Source organism: Amphiura filiformis, chromosome 10, assembly GCF_039555335.1.
Source record: "Amphiura filiformis chromosome 10, Afil_fr2py, whole genome shotgun sequence".
NCBI lineage: Eukaryota > Metazoa > Echinodermata > Ophiuroidea > Amphilepidida > Amphiuridae > Amphiura > Amphiura filiformis.
The window spans coordinates 22,757,194-22,763,507 of record NC_092637.1 but is presented as its reverse complement, the minus strand read 5'-3'; positions in this window follow the sequence as shown (position 1 = coordinate 22,763,507).

Here is a 6,314-nt window from a genome sequence, read left to right as displayed (position 1 = left end):
GTACCCACCAAGTTTCATGCACATGTGACAGTTTTTACTAATTTGACCTCAGATGACCCCTGGATGACCCCAATATGACCTCCCAAAAATTTGGCTCTAAATGTTGACTGTACCCAGTCCCCACCAAGTTTCATGCCCATATGCTAGTTTTTACTAATTTGACCTCAGATGACCCCTGGATGACCTCAAAATGACCTTCAGAAATTTTGCTCTAAATGTTGACTGTACCCACCAAGTTTCATGCCCATACAACAGTTTTTACTAATTTGACCTCAGATGACCCCTGGGTGACCCCAAAATGACCTTCCAAAAATTTGGCTCTAAATGTTGATTGTATGTACCAAGTATCATGGCCATACAACAGTTTTTGCTCATTTGACCTCAGCTGACCCCTGGGTGACCTCAGGTGACCTTGACCCACTAACCAATACAAACTCGTTCTGCCTGGGGTCAAGATGCACCCACCCACCAAGTTTGAGGAACGTGCGACCCCTAGTCTCTGAGAAAAGAGGTAAATAAGGAAAATGGGCCCCCTGACCTCAAATGACCTTTAACCTCAGTATATGACCTTGAACCTCACCCAAAAAAAAAGTAGCCAGAGTTTTTGACCATGACCCACCTATCCTGAAAATCTGAAGTCAATCCGCCCATGCATGCCCGAGATATAGCGTCCGGACGGAAGCACGGAAATTGCAAAAACAGTATGCCTCGCGGTGGAGGCATAAAAAATTTCCATGCTATTTTGTCCGAATAAGCTTACCGTACGATCATGTTATCATCGGAAAGTTGAAAATTACCTCCCAAAGTTGACCCAAACTCGGGAGTAGAACGAACCAGGAAGTATGTTTACACCGGAAGTCAGCAAACGTAACTCATATCAGCATGATTTTAAGCTATCTATAGACTTTTTTCAGCATTTTTAAATCTCATTACGAGTTTCGACATGTGTCGATTGTCGTACTTTTTCCCCCCGACTAAGTGTTGAATTAGAAATCATCTGTCGATAACAGGCCTAGTAAAAATATACCTTTTCCCCTATATCTGACAAAGGGGTGGAGAGTAGTTCTATCGGTACTGATAATTCCATGTACATGTCCCCTTTCAGGCCCGTACGCAGGATTTCTTTTGGGAGGGGGCACTAGGTGCAGCTGATATTGATAAGGTGGACTTTTTGTGAAAAGTGGACCTTCTTCCCGAAATAGTGACTTTTTTTACCAAAAAAGCATAAAACCCCATTTTTTTTGGACACAGGCTCGCAAATGGGAGCGTTAATTTGGCATCATTTTTTTTGGGGTATAATATCCGCAGAACCATTCAAAGTCCCATATACAGGAAATGTTCCACATAGGACACCTTTTTAGGTTCTAATTATAACCTTTTTTCTATGGGTGTTGTCTGATGACCTTTTCACTGGACAAAAGTGTGCATTGGTTAGGCCAGTTGAAATCCATAAACCCCCTATGGAAGACATAACCTTAATCCACCACATGTGGAGGGGTTGGGGTGCATGGAGATGTACTCTTCTAATGGAATCGCCCATATTCAGGTAACCCCATTTGAAATTCACACTCCATCTCTTCCACAGATGTATGAATTTCAACTGGAATAGCCGGTTATATATTTACAGGTTGTAAGCTAGTGAGAATTCTACCCCTTTTAAAGTGTAAAAATAGATTTCTATTTTTAATTATGCACAAATACAGGAAAATATACTAGCACTACTGGCAATGAGTCTGCACAATGTGTAATACATAAATTGTATTTATCTGGAGAAAAAAAGTGGATCGTAATGAATAGATTTGATACAATAAAAAAGTTCAAATTTTTCATTAGAAAGGAAAACAAACATTTTAAGGGGTACTACACCCTTGGCTAATTTGGTGCCTATTTTTGCATTTTTCTAAAAAATTGTACACATTGGTGACAAGTTAGATATGTATATTATAGGGGCAAGGACTACAACTACTGTACTGAAAAAATTCAGCAACTCAAAGCAAGTAGTTATTGATTTATTGATCAAATATTGGGTTTCCCTCATTTTTGACTGTAAAGCAGTATTCACACTTTTTATTGTACGTACAATATTGTATGTAACATATATACGTTATTTAATCTATTGCCATTCTATTTCCAGAAATGTTTAAGTTCTAACGAATGTTTGATGACGAAAAATCGATAATATATTTCTGCTAGATATTGTATGTAACATATTATCGATTTTTCGTCATCAAACATTCGTTAGAACTTAAACATTTCTGGAAATAGAATGGCAATAGATTAAATAACATATATATGTTACATACAATATTGTACGTACAATACTCGGAGTCTGTGGAGCGCTTAACTCCACAACTACTGTATGTGCTGAAATAAAATTTCCAGTGCAGTAGTTGTAGTCCTTGCCCCTATAATATTATCTTTCTTGTCCCCAATGCGCTACAATTTTGGAGAAAACTGCAAAAATAGGCACAGATTGGGTAGGTGTGTAGTACCCCCTTAAGGAAAATGGGGTGATACTAAATGATAAACATGTAGAAATGCAAGATTAAGGGTAAATGCCAATTTCTTTATCAAATTCAAGGGGATGGAGAAATGAAATATTTGGTACAATTCTGGTTTATAATAGTGTGCACTCTATTTTTCAGGGTTAGTTGGGGTTAGGTTATACTTGTGTGCAGGGTATACCAGAATTATTCCAAATATTTCATTTTAGACCCCGTTTACACAGAGCCTGAAGTCGACTTTAGTTGAATTTGAACAACTTCATTTGTGTTTTAACGGGGTCGCTGCTTTTGGAACTCAACTTCGGAACTAGACATCTAATGACGACCAGAACAACATTTGTCAAGTTCAAACACAACTTCAAACTTGACTTTTGCAGTATAAACAAACATGCAATTAGAAGTCGAGTTCATGGTTACTTAAAGCATGAGCAAGTGATGACAGAAAAGTCAAATGCACAATTTGTTTTGAAGTCGACTACCCTAATTATGTAAAAACCCCATCAACAAATAATTATACTAATCCTTAATCGTAATCTGCATTCAACTTTGCAAGTTGACTTCTCTGTGTGTAAACAGGGTTTTAAACTATTTAGCACAGCTTAAAATATTGACCGATTCCCAAGTACTGATATCCTATTATAAAACCTTAATAATACATGTATGCATAATAATAGATACTATACAAAATAAATAATCTACATAATTTACATGAAGGCAAAACAAATTGTTTGATTGTCCACATCCGACCGACCCTATTCTGGACAATCTGGACAAAGAGGGTTTTATGTTGTTTTATTCTATAAAAGAATACTGCCCCAAATTTTGGAAATTCCGGAAAAAGGGTTGTTTTTCCAGAAATTTTTGACGCCCTTTTTTTTCGCAACTTCTGTGTGTAAATGGGGTTTTAAACTATTCATCACAGCTTGAAATTCCCAAGTACTGATTTCCTATTATAAAACCTTAACCCTAACCCGCCCGAGTACTACAAAATACTACTTGATATATGCGCTGTTCGTGCGTGCATCCCACGTGGTGTGATGACGCAATCGCCCTAAGTGATATATAGGCACGGTTTCGCTGGTCAGCGAAGTTCAAGACCCGTGGCAAAGTGTAGCCGACCATCTGCTTGGCATGCGAAGGGTCTTGGGTTCAAATCCCAGCCAGAGCAAACAACTTCTTTCTTTCTTTTCTCTCTTTATTCCTTCCTTCATTCCCTTCCCGTCGCCAAAAAGCCCCTGGCGGGTTAGGGTTAGGTGACCACTATCGAAACTCGGTATAGGCTCAGTTAACCCTAACCCGCCCGAGTACTACAAAATACTACTTGATATATGCGCTGTTCGTGTCGCCGATCATCTGCTTGGCATGCGAATCGGTCTTGGGTTCGAATCCCAGCCAGAGCAAACAACTTCTTTCTTTCTTTTCTCTCTTTATTCCTTCCTTCTTTCCCTTTCCGTCGCCAAAAAGCCCCTGGCGGGTTAGGGTTAACAATACATGTATGCATAATAGATACTATACAAAATAAATAATCTACATAATGTACATTAAGGCAAAACAAATTGTTTGATTCTTCTTATCTGACCAACCCTATTCTGGAAAATCTGGACAAAAATGTTTTTTTTGCTTTATACTAAATAAAAGAATAGCGCCCCTAATCCAGAAAAAGGGTTGTTTTTCCAGAAATTTTTGACACCCTGAAAGGTTTTTTAAAAAAGATTCTTCACACTTGTATGCTATTTTAAAACATAAATGAAGTGTAGTACGAGCGTATATAGAGAAATATCCCAATTCACACCTGCAAAAATATTTTACAATAACATTTTAGAAATGTATTCATAACCCTACATTTAAAAATGTTATTAAATCATATTCAATAAATGTTTAAAGAACATTTTGGTGTTTGCTGGGTCATTTGAGGAACATTCAAGGGACATGTCTCCCATATAGGGCCTAGGGGTGTATGGTTTCAACTGGAATAGCTACAAAGTTTTGGGTGCAAATATATAACATTCAAAATGATGAACCATAAACATGATAAAACACAACAAAGCATAAAATTATTTAATAACAAAAAAAAACCTGATTTGCCAGATTTTGCATTTTCTTTTTTAAATTTTGGCCTAAAATTGGTTGATTTTGACTGAAAATTTTTGCAATGCACAAATTTATCAAATTTTTGTGATATTTTAGGGTCATTTCAGCCTCCACAAAAAAAGAAAAATCTTGACCGAGTAACCCTACTTGAAAAGACCATGCACCTGTAGAAATGGGTTTTTTCTGTCGCCTAAATAAAATATTTAATAAATGTTTCCTGAAAGATGATATTTTATCATTTCATTTGTGTGTCATCACTTTTTGCCAGATCAGTCACAAGTAGGTTGCATGTGAAAAACGCCAAACTTTATGATAAATATATAGTTGGACAAAACATATGCACGGCCCAACGGAAAGGATTTTTTAGCCGAATCAACAAAAATATTATACATGTAAGTACATATGTGACACGATCAAGGAAAATGAGTCGGATGTCGCCAATATTAGCAAAGAAAATGTTGAAATTCTTTTGTTTTTTATTGTTTTCAGCGACTGATCAATTGATGTAACTTCGTAATGAAAAGTCGTATCAAGTCAGGGTTTTTAGTTTCTGAAAGCTCTGAATGTCCTCTTTAGAAATATATGTAAAACTCATTTTTGACCAGGGTCGACATGTGACTCATAATTCCCCTTGATCATGTCACATATATATATTCAAACACAATTGTGCATAATAACATCAAAATTCAATACAAAATATAATATCAAATCAACAAAAATACTATACATGATCTAAGTACATGTATATATTCCAACACATTTGTGCATCATAACATCAAAATTCAATACAAAGTATAACATCAATATTAATTGTTTTAATGGTAGTCCTTGATCTAAGATAGAAAACAGAACATGCAAAATCGGACCATGCCTCATTAAAATGACAAAGGATCGAAATTGTAGTAAAAATACAAAACTGAATAGAAACAGTCAATATATTAATAAACATGCATTAATATTTTTCTTTACAATAAGAATAGCAAAACACAATAAAACTTCAAATATTAAACATCCAAAAATTCTATAAAAATACCAGCTATTGGCATTGTGCACACACATGATTGAAAACTATGCATAACATTATCCTATTATACTATATATCTAAATTATATAATATATAACTTTTAAAATTGAAAACTAAATGGTTTTAGTTAAGTACTAGCTTCTGTACAACAAATCTCATCTAACACAATTGGTGAGCTCTTTATCACCAGTAAAGAATAAAATAATAAAAATGTAATTTTGTTTCAAAAGTGAATATTACAATAAAAATATATTTTTGATTTAAAACTTTTTTGTCTATCTATTTACTGTTGGGGATTCAAGTAAACTTTACCTTGTATCCTATCGAACAGAAAAAAATGTTGCTTAATATCTGACACCTCTTTATTTTATTTTGAAGTTTTTCCAACTAATTTTTTGGAAAACAAGTGGCCTAGCTATCACACAGAACCATCACATCTTTGATAACTGTGGAACATTGGGCTATTCCATTTGAAATCCACTCTACCCCTGTGGAAAATTTTGGAAATACCCTCCACAGAGGGAGTATGAATTTCAAATGGAATTAACACATTTATAGCTCCATTTGAATGTCATACTCCCTCAGTGGAAGATTCAGGTTGAATCTGTTCTCAAAAGGTGTATGAAATTCAAATGGAGCTGCCTAATGTGCTCATTCCATTTGAAATTCATACTCCCCCTGTGGCAGATATTTCC